The 15813-nt window shown below is 42.3% G+C and overlaps 1 protein-coding gene across 2 annotated transcripts in view; it reads right to left on the bottom strand.

Annotated features, from left to right (window-relative positions):
• Positions 1-4401, bottom strand: part of pak5 (p21 protein (Cdc42/Rac)-activated kinase 5) — a 64405-nt gene extending 60004 nt beyond the window's left edge. For both annotated transcript variants that reach the window (XM_023430173.1, XM_023430174.1), the window contains exon 1: positions 4272-4401. The gene's annotated coding sequence lies outside the window, so the exon portion shown is untranslated. The remainder of the gene's footprint in view (positions 1-4271) is intronic.
• Between the last annotated feature and the right edge of the window lie 11412 nt (positions 4402-15813).

Raw genomic sequence — 15813 nt, 5'->3', positions numbered from 1 at the left:
AGGCCTTTCCAGCTTTGGACAAGAGGAGGATTGGGAAAGAAGTAGAACAGTCTCATTGAGCGCAGACACACAAGTTAGACTGAGAAAACTGAAGAGGATGTTAACTGTGGTGGACTGTGCTAGCATCTAGGTTAATTCTTTTTGTTTGCATGTGTGTGTGTGTGTGTGTGTGTGTGTGTGTGTGTGTGTGTGTGTGTGTGTGTTTGTGTGTGTGTGTGTTCTTACACTGGGAAAGGACACAGCCATGACACAGCTCAAATACGGGCAGCACAACATTTTAGATTCATTACAAACAGCATTTTGACTGGGTTGCTGTCAGATGACCCTACTATATAAATAACCCTAACCCTTTTCTACCATCTAATTATCATTTTAACAAAAAGTTGGTGTACAGATCACATTATAAAGACATGAGGCAACTCCTGTAACATGTAAAACCTAAGTTGTTGTACAGGCTAGAAAGACTCTAGCCTTTATGCACATACACACAGACACACACTGTTTCTTCCTATCTCTAAATTGCTTATGTTCATCTGTCCTCCTCAGTCAAAATGCCTCTTTCATATGCTCAATCTGTCCTTTCGTCTTCCCCTGTTTCTCACACAGACATGCATAGACAAACACACACATACACACACCTCATCATTTTCTTACTGACATGCCAAGTCATGCGGAAAACACAAGGGAAGGTTTTTTGTAAGTTTTTTTAAATCCCGGGACAAAAACAGCAAAATGCAATAACCTGGGACAAAAGTGCTGACATCTGAAGATGAGCCTGGCATTCAGACAGACTGCTTGGTTGCAGCTGAAATAAACAGGAGCAACAGACTGAGAGAAGGAAAGACCCCCTCCACAGACAGATAGATAGACAGACACTCCTTCTATATTTTCTCTCCAATAAGATCATCCCTTCCACTGACTCTTCTCTTTCTGCTAGTTTCTGGCCCTCTGATCCTCTTATTCTCCCCCTCTTTTTCCCCTCATCTCAATTCTTCACTCCACCACTTAACCTCTTTTTTATCCCAGTACTTTACCCATCTGTATTTCCTTTTCATCCTCACCTCCTGTCAAGCCACCACCAACTCTAGGCTGCAGCTTATCTATCAATCCTCATCCCTACCTCCTATGGTCACCTGTCCCACTCTTCCTCTTGTCTTCCCTCCTCTCATATCCTTTCTTCTCACGTCCCATCTATTCTGCCGTCTTCCTCCCCCTCTGTACTTCTCTCTTCATCTCTCATCTCTCCTCTCCCCTATCTGAACCTTGTTTGCATGCTCCCTAACTCTGCTCCTTGATTAGCAGGATCGACCAGCGCGAGTCTGCCAGACACTTGGTTAAAATGACCAATGAGTCTTCAGAGAGGCTCCCATTTAAATAGTAGGCTGAATCAGACACTTCAAATACAGATGACAGATTCCCACCCTTGCATTTCAAATATTATTCGACCACAGAGAGCAAGGGAGATATGTTGGCCAGTGGCACGAGGTCAGACTTGAAGGTTGAGGAAGTGGCACCAACAGAGAAGACGAGCATAGCAAAGGAGAGCTAGATTATCTTCTTCTGGTCAAGTTATTCAATGTGTGACTCCCTCGGACTCTTACGTAATTGTGAATCTGTGTGAGCGACGAAGGCTGCCTCTTCATAGACACAGAGAGCAGTCTAGTGTAGAGCCATAGGGACTGAAATAGTTGGTCATGTGTTCATTATCGCTATCCTCTTTTAAGTGCTCACCCCATATCCAGAAACATTAAACAGAAGAGGACCTTCGAGTGGGTCTGTGCATGAGTGTGTAGGTGTGTGTGTAAGAGAGAGAAAAAGAGAGAGAGAGACAGAAAGAGAGAATGAGAAAGAGAAAGAGAGAGAGAGGGAGAGGCAGAATATGAAGGGAATGAGGTTGTGGGATTGTGATAACTTCAAAGGTTATTATTATTATTACTGCAGGCTGAGGCCATGCTCTGGCATCCCTCAAGCTTTGATCATTATGTAAAGCTGTTGTGCTTGGTGCTGGCACTGAATACATTACAGAGTGGATAACCAGGGAGTGTGCAAGCAAGCGTACACAGACCAACACATTGACTCAGCTTCCACGTTTCTCCCAATTTTAAAATAACACACATCCCTTCATCTCTAAAGGACGAATAAAGCGCACCTTTAATCTCACCTTGACGTGTGGTCTGGACAAGAGGACGCAGATGTAGCGAGCAACAATGATATTTAAAGGGGCACTCCACCAATCAGACACATGAAGATCAGTGTACCAGGCACAGGGACCACTCATCATCCTGGGAAATCAGTTGTGTAATGGCCACTTTGGTTCTGGAGGAGCTGTGTCAACTTTGAGAAAATAATGATATCATCAAGGTTGTCACGGCTTGGGTTTTATGAACAAATTTATAAAAAGGCTGCAATAAAACACTGGAGGCATAAAAAGATATGGATGTTGCAAGGCAGGTAGGGTATAACGAAAGCTGCTGTCAAGGTGCAATATGGGAATTGTAGGATTCACTGTTTTTGGAGCTTGACCCATATAAGTCAGAATGTCTTGGCATCTTGTGGCATCAATTTCTACAATTAATTTTCCAATCAGCCTCTCACAAGTAGCGTACTGTAATCCTGAATCACTACAGCAGCATTATTATAAGAACAGAGGTCAAAGTGCTGCAGTTTAGTGGATGTTAATACCTCTTCAGGTCAGTTTAGCCACCGTAGGTTTTTGCAGAATAATGTTAGACATAATTTTTAGATTTAATGACATGATAAATTGATTTAAGTTACAGTATAAAACGTCATGCATTACTGTTTCTATGAAAACCAACAATTTGGTTGTTTGTAGTGCTGCAACTGATTATTTTCATAACCAATTAATCTGCAGATAAAATGCCACATATGTTTCGGCAGGGCCAGCCATAAAGATCAAAATGGCTAACTGCTGCTTTAATTGATTCAGTGGTGAATGATTGCCAAACCCAAGACATCATTATCCAGCCTAAATGAATTGTTTGTCTATAAAATGTCTATAAAAGGAAAAGAAACATTCCCATCACAATTTCCTAAAGGACATGATATTATTCCATTACTATCAGATAAGGCAAAGAAAAGCAGTAAACCCTCAAATCTTTTGAACCATGACTAAAAACATTTAATCGATTATCTAAAGAGTTGCTGATTAATCTCTGTCGACCAATTGATTAATTGATGGACTAATTTTTTCAGCCATAGTTGTTTGCATTAAGCTAACTGTTGACTGGGGGTCATACTGACATCCCTTCTAGACAGAATAGTACTGCAAACTGTATCCACCATGACCTGGGCACATACAGGTCTAACACCAGTGAGCACTACTGGTCTATGCTCCATGTTCTAGGACAAAATATAGGCCTCCTGACAGCTTTAGAGGTTTTGTGCTACATGTTATTATTACCCATATTAATGGAGTGTTGCTGTTAGTGCGATTATGAGCTTAGGAGGGGAACCCCAGCTCAGAGGGCCAAGCCACCACTTTTAATTTTCGTCTACACATTCTAATCCGAAAGCCACATTGAACTTGAAAACAAGCCATCTGTTCCTGCCCTTACCTGGCCTACATTAGCCTGAGCACACTCACACTCTGGCAGGCTGCAAGGAAAAACATAGGCAGCGCAAATAAATGCCTTGCACTGTCATCACCACTGTCATACAGCACAGCGAATATAGATATGTACGACAATAAAAAATAAAGAGACAAAGCAACATAAGAGCTTCAAGTCAATTAAAGCTAAACTCAGCAGCACTGAGCACCATACACACACTGTGAGCCCCTGCTAGATTGTAAGGCAGTAGGGGCATTACACTGATTTTTCCCTCGACCACTAGCCATCGACAACAATTCGTCCTCGTTTAAACAACAATGACAGCATTCAGACAAACAGGCCTTCAAAATCTATTTGTAACGTGCATAGGTGTGATGCCCACCCAGTTCAATACCAAGGACAGCGGTCGACGCACGGAGAGCCTGACAGCCATGACAACACATGCACTACAAAACGATGATTTATTTCTGCACGGATGCATCGTAAGCAGCGACACAAACCTGTCCTGAATGACACTGCTGTTTCAATGTGAGGTTTTAAACCTGCGGACAGAAAGACGAAGACACAAACTAAACCCTTAGACAAGCATTTCGCCTTTCCAGAGCGGCTTTTTTGCCCCCTGCAAGAAGAAACAGCAGCCACATTTTTTGCCAATATCGCGGCGTCAAAGCACGTTAGTCGAATAAAATGCTCCGAACCTACCTGCTAGTGTTGGGGGTCGAGGAGCTCACATGTCCCGTCGCTTATTTTGGTCTGTTACTGTGGATATTATTATTATGGTGGGCACCGTTATGTGTCTGCGAGCGCCATGTTATTATCACTGAGTGGAGGACTGTGCGGTCCTGTGCGCTACATCCGGGCTGTTGAGGGGAGCGAATGAGCGCAGTTCGTGGCGGCGGAGAGGGCGGAGAGCGCGCTGGATATGTAGAGCACCTGTGTGTGCAGCAGAGCGGGGACAACTTCCAGTCACATCGATGTACTGTAGCTCCGCAAGTACACCTGCAACAGAGCTGTGTGCACACGGAGCTCCCAACTGAGTGTTTTCCTCTCTGTCCATTACAGAATCGCTGTTGCCAAGGGATACGTGAAGAGGACTAGGTCAACTAATTTTAACGACAGAAGCTAGTGTGATTCAAAATATAGGTTATTTACTTATATCCTAATGCCATACATACAACTGAACACAAGTGTCACCACTGGGAGCGATAAAACGAGTTAGCAAGCGAGCAGAGAAAGGTAAACAGTCACCAAATTAGAGATAACGTTGAAATTGACATCTTACTAAAAGTAACTGATACATGGTTAAAGTAAACATCGTTGAAATGGATGGCTACACTGAACAGATGGATGGAATAGTTGATTGGCAGTATTTCTTGATGGATAAATGGTTTAAAGACATAACCTAGCTGATGAACAGAACATGGTTAAAATAGTAAAGCAATGGTTAAAATGAAAGTAGTGGATATACAGTTGAAAATGTTAGCTAATCTAAAAGACGATTAAAAATGCTCAAAATAAAAGCAGTGGGTAAACAGTTAGCTAAAAGTAATGCATAAATTGTGAAAGATCTAAAAGAAGAAGTAATGGGTAAATGGTTGAAATAACATAGCGTAGCTAAAACTAGTGGAAGGTTGATAAATAAATAGTTGGACTGGTAGTTGCAACCTGCTAAAGCAAACATTATAGAAACACTGACCATTCAATTGTATGAAAAAATATTGCCCAGTCCAGTTCTATAATTTATCTTAACCAGTTTTTTTTTTAAAAGTGCTAATGAGGGGTCATGTTCATCTGACAGACCCGAGTAAGACTACAGGTTTTTATGCTTACAGACATATTTTGGCACAGGGAGACACACTTCAAGACAAGTATGATATATAATGCTTAACAGAATTTTTTGAATCATGCAAAAACCTGGGCCTGACATCCTTAGTCATTTTTCTACTCTAAAGAGTATGTTAGGCACAATATGTCAGTGTTTTTCAAGTGAAGCCAGACACAGGCTGTAGCTCCAGAGCATTGGGGATACACACAGTGACAGTGTCACAGCCCTCATTGATCTCCCATCCCTGTTTCTGATGTGCCATTTGTAGCACAGGGCTCCTCAACCAACTACAGCAAGTGAATGTACAAGGGCATGAGTCAATTTCTCCCGCTGTGACAAGATAGTCCTTAAGTCTGACTGTCTGGTTAACTGAGACAGCGAGTGAAAGAGGAAGCAGAGAGTATCCATTATTATGCGAAGGTCTAGCTCTTTGTGTTGTTGTTAAACATAGGGATCAATGAGAGAGTTGCTACCAAATGTCCTTTTTTTTTTTTTTTTTAACAATCTTCCCTTATCTCAGTTGCTTGTAAGGAAACATCTCCCCTTCTCTATTTTACCAGCTGGTCCTCCAGGTGGAGACTTTAAGGCTTGCCACATCCTACCTACAGGATGAATACTTTTCTCCTCTCAATATATGCACTACATATTATATCTAACCATCACAGATAGGTGTTTGTAAAAGATAGATAGATAGATAGATAGATAGATAGATAGATAGATAGATAGATAGATAGATAGATAGAAAGAAATTTAAGAAATGTTGGCATGCACTTTGCAAATAGACACACTCTTTCTCCCTACTAGATCTTATTCTCACTCCAGTGATTTGTCTTACTGTCCCCACCTCCTATGTCTCCCATGTGGCCACCCTACCACCCATAAATCCCCATGGGAAATGTGAGCCCAGACTCTAAGCAGTGGGAACACCCCTTCAGCTCAGGACTATTCCAGGCTGAGCCACACATATTATCGGCTTTATGGACAGCCACATCTATCCTTCTCATATAGCCACATTGGGGGGAAGGAGTGATGCAGTCAGATTTTTTCAATCAAAATACATGAGTTAGAGGTGGTGTCCAGATAGATTTTTAAGCATGCACTGTCTGAAAAACACTATATTGTCACTGTGTTACCCGTTACCTCTCAGTGATGAAGAGTGTTATTTTGTGGGAAACACTTGCCCGAGATAAACACAAATAAGAGCTTAGAAGTGACACTTCACTCTAAATATATCTCTTGAGTATCAATTAGACACATTCCCCGAAAAGTGCCTGTAAAAGTTTGTAGTTTCTTCAAAGATTTGGGGAGAGCTTCAACTTCAGCTTTATTATTATCCCAAAGGAAATTTGGTTTGCAGGCAGATTTTAACACACAAGTTACAGAAATACCCTGATGACAATCAACAGCAACAATCAATATTAAAGGACATAAAAGTAATACAAAATATACAGTATACATAAAGATATCAGCAGATCAAGCCAAAAAATTTAACTGCTACCATCCAGTGCATCTTAGAATAAAAAATGGAAGATAAGACCAATGCCAAATAGAGAATCAAATAAAATGCAGCTCCTGGCAAGATGAAGTTTACACTGAGGCTGTGAAATTTGCTATTTGGAAAACAGCAATGACGTGAATTATGCTTCAGGTGGTTTTAAGATCATAACATTCACTCATTGAATATTGTAAAGCTAACCACAGCTTTAAGGAAACTACAGGCTTTTTACGGATGATGTTCAATCCTACACGCATGAGTCTTTTCAAAAGTAAGATTTAGGGTGCAGTATCATTGTTATTGGTTACAGTGTGTGATCAGATCCTTATGCTGCTCTTTGGCCTGGTCATGTCATGTAATATGGTTTGATGTCTATGAAGGAGTCAGCTGACAAGATATATGCATAGATTGCAGTCAAACTGCCTTTCGTGGAACAAGGAATACTTACCAAATGACTACCAATGAAGGATTACAGCCTCCACCCCCCCTGTGAGAATTATTATCCCCATCTAGTGGTGAATTGTGGGAACACATAGGTTACTACAGTGCATCCAACAGTAAGTTGTGTTAGTGTCTGCTGGTTATGTCTGAAACACAAGCAAAAGCATCTCTGTAATCCTTTGTGACATTAAACTGATCTCACAGTGGTCCAGATATGATGATGATTTTAACACATACACACACACACACAGAAACACACACACACACACACACACACAGACACAAACACACACACACACACACACGCACACACATACACACACACACACACACAAACACACAAACACACTGCCTTTGTTAAAACGTGCTGCTCTGTCCCCATGGCAACTGTAGCAATATTGTTTTCTTTGAAACCATCAACTTCATTCTCACACACTGTCTTTGATTTTATCTCCCTTGTTCACTCATTCTTTGAAAGTACAAAAGCATCTTTAGCCACAGGTTCCTGTAAAACACTATCTCACAGAAAACCACTCCTTTGATTAGAAGTAAACGCTCAGAAATGTTACCTGTTGTGGGGATTACCTTGTAGAACTGTTTCTTTACACTCCAATCAGCCAGCTATTTTGACTTTAATAAGGAAAAAGTGGTGAAGAGGAGGGAAAATGGGAAAAAGGGAAGATAAGGAGGTTGCAGCTTACTTTGTGTTGGAACAAGGCCCAGAGCTTATCAGAGGCTAATGCCACCGCAGTCGCTTTGGAAAACCCTGCTCCTGCCAGAATGCTCTCTTCTGCCTAACAGCAGCACGCCTCATGGCTGTCTCCTTTTTCCTCAGCTCTCTCATTGGTTGAAACTACAAAAGGAGATCTCCTGCAAGTGACATCATTACTCCCTCTCCCATCTGACAGCCTATGTCATGACCACATGGTAAAACATCCACTCAAACGAAGCACTGTTATTTGCTCTCAAATTCAAATTGAGTTATATTTGTAACACGTGCATGATTTTTTTTTGTTGCAACTTTTTATCACGTAATTTAATAGGAACAGACTGGGTTAAGTGCATAACAGGGTTGAGGAAACAAGTGTTGCCAGTTCCAGCTCTTGACAAGCTGACAGGCCAACCAGGAGACTAACCATGAACCAAATGTTCTGGATTGTTTTTCCTGGCAAGGCGTCTCTTCTGACAATATGCAGCCCAAGCAAAACAATTCCCCACGATCCTCACAGGAAGCTCTGTATTGTTATCTTCTAAAGCCTGGTCACTGTGCTGGAGAAAATCACAATGTGCTGATTAATTAATGAGTAATTTTGTACATACAGTAAATTGATCAAGGAATTCAGTGGCAAGGTGCAAGTTTACATGTCTGTGAGAGGTGAGGCCATTGTCAAGCCAACTCTATTTAGTTTATATAGCACCAAATCATAACAGGGTTATCCCAGGGCAACGGTGGGAAGGAAAAGGTCCCTTTTCACAGGAAGAAACCTTGAACAGAACTTGACTCATGATGGGTGGCTGTCTCGACTTGTTGGGTTGCAATAAAGATGCATAGTAATAAGCCCATTCTACTCATGGAGACTCTAGGAACCACATGTTAGTCTGCAGTCTGGGAGTGCAGTGCTTTAGTGGGGTAATAGTGACAGCTCTTTAAGAAATGATGGGGCCAGACCATTAAGGGCTTTGAAGGTGAGGTTTAAATTTAGTTCTGGATTTTACACATCCAAGGATGTTGTGGCTGATCTATTGCCTTGTAAGCGGAAATACACATTTTTCCTGGAAAGTGCTGGTATTTAGTATTTGGTCTAAGAAAGGCACGTTAACTGTGAGCTCTACCTTTAAAGCAGAAGATTTTTTTGGGCACTTGGTGGCAGCAAAAGCAGTAAACACAACAATCGTCTCACAAAGTTGATATGACGAACATGTTAGCATGAGAGTTGCCTGTTTACACAAGCAGCAGACAAGGCTCATCCTAATTGTTCTCCTGGCGTCGTGTTTCTGGCCGGTAGGCATGTAGTGTACAGTTTGGCTTTTTTTCTGCTTGTTACTGCTGGAAAGAGGTTGATGGGAGCAGCAAGAGTGTGTGATGGAAATCTGAAAATGAACAGTTGACAAAATGATCAGGTTGTCTTTGTATATCTTAATAAGAGCTTTGCAAAGGATCAGTGTACAGTCACACAGAGTGCGACTGCAGACTGATATCGAACAAAGAGTATACATGAACTTTATAGAAAGAAAGAAAGAAAGAAAGAAAGAAAGAAAGAAAGAAAGAAAGAAAGAAAGAAAGAAAGAAAGAAAGAAGGAGGCAGGGTCAGGGTGTGTGTGTGTGTGTGTGTGTGTGTGTGTGTGTGTGTGAACAATTCTGGGTGCCATCGTGACTGTCTAACTGCCAAGAAGAAGCAGGTGTGTGTTCAAGGACAAACTACACCTTAGTTTTTACTGGACACTACCAGATAAGGAGCATACATGTGGGAACAGATTCACATTCATGAATATACAAAGCCAGGTGACACAAAGTTCAAACCGGGTTATACAAAGTGCAGAGTATAATTTTTCTGTAACATTTCCTACCTTTTGATCATACTTGATCACTATTAAAGGAAAAATCATCAAAGATTATATTTTCATAATAAGTGAACATCCTCACATATGATAACATAATAAATAAGTATAACAGTGATAAAAAAAAAAACATCTCTAATGTTACTCCAATTATGATTTAAAACATTACTTCATTAAAGTATCACTGTGGAAAAAGGTGGAAAAAGGCAACACACTGAGGTTCACTCAGCACGTCACACAGTTGGAGTTTGTCACGCTCTTCTTGGACAGTATGCCAATACTGTCGCTTCTACTTCGTTTCCTGGTCTGTGCGTGTGTGTTATTGTGTTGAGTCCTCAGTCGCGCTGTGGTGACTTACGCTGTGGCAGGTGTCCCTGGTCCAAATAGGATTTCAAAGGCCGTATTTTGGTCTGACCCTAGCTCTCATTTGCATAAGAACAATAGGGAGTGCCTTCGTCCATGACAAACCTGTGTCTTTGCCAATTTGTTTTTTTAGAGTGCCATTTTCTCGCTCAACAGCACCACCACTGGCTAGATGAGAAGCACAGTGTTGTCTCATGTCAATGCCAAAATATTCACCAACTTGCTTTAAAGCAGCACTGGCAAATGGTGTTCGGTTATCACTGCTGATTCTTCCGCCGAATTCCCCATCTGGGAATAATCTCAGTAATAACGGCTTTGGCAACAGCAACAGTATCTTGTTTTGCTGTGGGGAAAACTTCAATCCATTTTGAAAACATGTCAACAATTACCAGGCAATATTTCTTTCCCTCACTCGATGTTAGTTCAATGAAATCCATCTGTAAGTGATCAAATGGTTTTTCTGGTGGAGGGTGTGCAGCTTGTGGTGTTTGAATACCTCTGCCAATGTTGCTCGAGGCGCAGATTACACATGATTGACAAAATTTCTGAGCGTAGTTAGTAAAACCCTTTGTGAACCAGTGTTGTGAAACAGCATCCATCATCCCTCCTTTTGACACATGGTCCAACCCATGAGTCAACTTTGCATAGTAGGCAAAAAAATACTTTGGCAGACATGGTTTGTCATTGGGGCCTTACCATACCCCACCTTTGATAACACCACCACTCTTTTCCCACAGACTCTTCTCATTCTGATCAGTTCTCTGCTGGAGCTCCTGTAAGTCTGCTGTGGGAGAAGAGGGTGTGTCAGAGTCATCATGGAGGAAAAATTCAGAGTTAGTAAATTCTTGTCGTGCTGTGGCCTTGGCAGCTGCATCTGCTCTGGCGTTACCTTGTGAAACCGGATCAGTGTTAGAAGTGTGAGCTTCACATTCAAACACAGCAGGAGTAGAATGGCATCCAGCAGTTGTGACACAAGAGTGTGGTGTGCAATAGGTTTGCCAGATGATGTTAAAAAGTTTCTGTGTTTCCAAATTGTGCCAAAATCATGCACAATGCCAAAAGCATACCTACCGTCTGTGTAGATATTCACTGCTTTTTCCTTCGCTAGTTTACACGCCTCTGTTAGAGCTATGAGCTCTGCTGCCTGTGCAGACAGTGAAGCAGGAAGTGATTTGGCAATGAGTGTGTCGTGCAGTTACCACAGAGAAACCAACTTGAATTCTTTCCTGTGTCAGGGTCGCCTGATGCTGATCCATCCGCAAACAGTTCAAATTCTTGATTTTGCAAAGGTGTTTCTTGCAAATCTGGTCATGGGGAACAAACTTCAGTTGTGTTCTTCTCCAGCTCCTTCTGTGGGGAGAAGAGTTGCAGGGTTAAGAACATTGCACCTTTTCACAGTGATGTTAGGCCTTTCAAGCAAAATAGTGTTATAATGGATCCAATCTCGCTGCTGAGAGATTTGATGTTTTCTGTTCAAGCAAAATCAATGAAACAGCATGTGGAACGAGCAGAGTCAGGTCAGAGTAACCTACAATGTCTTTGGAGGCCATCGCAGCTTTCTCTGCAGCTGCAACAGCTCTCAGACATGTAGGCAGACCTGCAGCTACAGGGTCAAGTTTAGCTGAAAACAGGCTACAGGTCTCTGTCTGCCTCCATGGTCCTGGAGTAGCACTGAGGTCATGCATCATCCTTTTTCGTCAACCGTCTGAGTGAAAGGTCGGCTCGGATCTGGCAACCCAAGAGTCGGAGTCGTTTGAAGAGCAAGTTTTAAGTCAACAAATGTTTTTTCTGCTTCAGCAGTCCATGTCACCTTACTGTGTGCCTGTAGGCCACGTCCGTGTGCGATTGCGCTCAGGGATCGCCTCGAGGACGGCATAGTTTGGAATGAAAGATCTGCAGTAGGAACACACTCCTAAAAAAAGACATGACTTGTTTCTTTATGATTGGTTTTGGAATGTTGATGTGATCACATGACCCAAAGATGTCACTTGTTGTTGTGCAAACTGCAGTTTAGACAAGCTAACTTTATGACCTTCTCCAGCCAAATGTTTCAACAGTGCAACTGTGTCTTTTTCACACTGAGCTTGATAGTTGGAACACAGATCATTAAATCATCAACATACTGTAATAGTGCACTTCCTGGTGATAACTTTAATGAGCTCAAACTTTCTTTCAACGCGTCATTGTAAATTTGTGTGCGCACAGGAGAATTTTCACAGGGAATTATTACACCTGTCTTTAATAAAGCATTAAAGACTGGCGTAATGCCTTCAAAAGCTTCCTTTTTGAGTGGATATTGTTGTTGGCAGGGCCTGTAATCAAACTTTGGTATTATCACAGTTGGTTGCATGCTTTTGATTAGACCAACATCATGTTTACCTTGGGCCAACAGAATCTTTGGGACTTCTTGTAAGGCTGGATTGTTTGTGACGTCACATATTTTATTTTAGATAGGCAGATGTGTGTTGTGTGTGTTGTGTGTCTGTTTCAAGATGAACAGATCTGAGTGTGTGGACAACAAAGGTGTATTTCTGTCGATAAACCTTTAACACAGGATTATATTGAACATAAGGATCAGATGTTGACTCCCATATTTCTGCATTGACACATTTTCTCACCCATGAACCCAAATCTTGGCTGTCTTTTCCTTTCTGTGTTTGGCAATTGACACGTGTGGGTATGAACCAGGAGAGAAATATGGTGAGAATTCATCACCTGGCTTTGGTTTTGTTCATTTGGGTAAAGTAACTGAAATAGCACATCTGTGTTTGTTCCGTAACATGCAACTGAATGTTAGCTTTTCTCTCATGCAACCTTCTCTGAACCATCATTTCTCAAAGTCTGCATCTCTCCCTTCATGTGTGTGTGCAGTGCAGCGTAGGTCTTGTGGTTTCATGTAGTCTGTGTCTGTGTTGAGTTCGAGTTCGTGAGTGTGTGTTTGTGCTTTTTCAACAAGAGCAGGAGTTACGGAGGTCACAGCTGACGTGCAGAGCTTCCATTCATACACATACGGCAGCATGTCAGGGCTGTATTTCACAAATATGTGAGTGTCAGGGAACACAAGTTCACTTGTTCGAGTAACAATAACCCCTCTGGTTTTGAAACAAGACAAATACCCAATAAACACATTACATCTCTTCCCATCAAATTTTGTGGGCAACAGTTTGACAGCAAAAATGAATGTTTAAATATGCCTGTGACATCATCAGTGCATGATAATGGAGTTGTGTATTTTTCCAGAACTGATTAACCTGACGCCCCCACAGACCTCACGTATCTGCCACTCATCTTTGGAGGTGTTGGAAAAGTGTCAGCTTTAATAACAGAGTGTGTTGCACCAGAATCAACAAGAAACGTTACACATTTGCCGTGTACAAGGAGTGTGTGTGTGTGTGTGTGTGTGTGTGTGTTGGCATGCCTGTACAAGCATCAGCTGAGTATTTAGCTTATGTGCTTATTGGCTGTGTGTTCACAGTCTCCTGTTCCTTCTCTAACTGAGCTATGGCATCATCAATCAGTGCGTGTGTGTGAGTGTGAGGTGCACCAGTCTGATGTGTAGGTTGTCTCTCATCTTGCGTCAGTGTGGTCAAAGTTAAAGATGCTGATTCCTCCCCCTCCCCCGAGTCGATCAGCCTTGTGCGCTGAATTTTTCTTTGGGCAGTTTCTGGCACAATGTCCTCTTTCGCCACAGTGGAAACAAACATCTGGATCAGTTGTGTATCAACCCCCAAGGCCCCCTCTGAATCTGCCTCTGCCACAGCCACGTCCGCGCCCTCTGGCATGCGCTTGGAACAAAGTCAGCGTAGCCATTTGCAGGTGTTTCTTCTTTTCTTTCTTCTGGCCCTGTCTGAGGGTTTTTGCAGCATGCACAGCATGTGCCCTGATGAGGTTTAACTTACCTGAGTCCCAAGTGATGCACGTACATTTCACCATGCTGGAAATCTCTGGCTTCAGTCCATTCAGGAAGCTGTTTCTCAGATTAGCTTCCCATGCTGTAACAGCATTATCATTCGGGTCAGCTGGAGGTGTCAGCCCACTGTGTGCGTTGTGGACCTCTGTCAGACGAGTGAGATAGGTGTGAACACTCTCATCATCTTCTTGTTTACATGAGGAGATTTTGCACATGTCCATTCTCACAGGGAATGCTGTTTCGATGCGCCCACAGAGATCTGCGATGTGTCCTCTGTAGGTTGCGTTGTCATTATGATATCCTGCTGATACTTTGACCCAATTATTGCCCATTTTGTTACCATCAGGAGTCGTCTCAGTTCAGAAGCTGTTGGCCACAACTCTACAGAAAACAGTCAGTTCAGCGGCAAATATCACACCACCTCCATCTGATGGTGATGGGAGGTGAGTCATTGCCTGTTTCATGTCCTCCATAGTCCATGGTCTGTGGACTAGCATCGGATGTCCATCAGCACCAGCTGCCTCCACTGTGGGGAAATTCAGGACCTGGTGAACATTTCCCTCTGCGTCAGGTCTCGCTGGTGATGGGGGGTTGAATGGATTTAGAGACCTTTTGAGCACCAGACCAGACCTGGTACAAGAAGGGGAGGCACAGTCATGCTGTTGACCTTTTGTTGCTGTTTCCCCATCCAAAAGTTGTCGTAAGCAAGATGTATCAGGATAGATGAGGGGAACAGGAGATGGGGGAAGGCCGAGGTTATATAGCGGTGGTGGCCTCAGCTGTTGATCAGACGTCTGATGAGCCTGAATTTGGGCTGCAGGTTCATCATGTTGTTGTGTATTTTTCTCTCTTTTTTTTTCTTTTTTAATTTAGAAATCAATTTTCAGATTCTCACCAGTCTTTGATGGCAGCGCTGAGTGAGTCCAGCCTCGGGTCTTAGTTCCTCCGTCTCACCCGTCTTTGTGGGGAGGTTGAGGCTGAAGATTTGGCTTCAGGATCGCGAGTCCCCTTTGACTCCGAGTCCACACACCCCCAGTCGTGCGATCCCACTCCTGACACCAAGTTTGTGATGGAAATCTGAAAATGAACAGTTGACAAAATGATCAAGTTGTCTTTGTATATCTTAATAAGAGCTTTGCAAAGGATCAGTGTACAGTCACACAGAGTGCGACTGCAGACTGATATCGAACAAAGAGTGTAGAAAGAAAGAAGGAGGCAGGGTCAGGATGTGTGTGTGTGAACAATTCTGGGTGCCATCCTGACCGTCTAACTACCAAGAAGAAGCAGGTGTGTGTTCAAGGACAAACTACACCTTAGTTTTTACTGGACACTACCAGATAAGGAGCATACATGTGGGAACATATTCACATTAAGGGATGTACAAAGCCAGGTGACACAAAGTTCAAACTGGGTTATACAAAGTGCAGAATATGATTTTTCTATTACAAGTGTAACAAAACAGTTAAGTTGTGGTCCATCAAAACAAGGAGCTAAAGCATTGAACCTCCCTGCAGAGCTGTGATAATTCTCTGTGGGTTTAAATCTACAAGCAACCACTTTCACATTACACATATTCATTTGATCCATTGTTCATAAAAAAAAATATTGATTAGTGCAGCTTCAAGTTTTACTCAGCAAAAAATGCTGCTAT

This window comes from Seriola lalandi, unplaced genomic scaffold (genome assembly GCF_002814215.2).
Source record: "Seriola lalandi dorsalis isolate HSWRI2012SDOR001 ecotype SW California unplaced genomic scaffold, Sedor1 jcf7180002054901, whole genome shotgun sequence".
NCBI lineage: Eukaryota > Metazoa > Chordata > Actinopteri > Carangiformes > Carangidae > Seriola > Seriola lalandi.
Note: the sequence above shows the minus strand (reverse complement) of the source record. Positions and strands in the feature narration are given on the sequence as shown.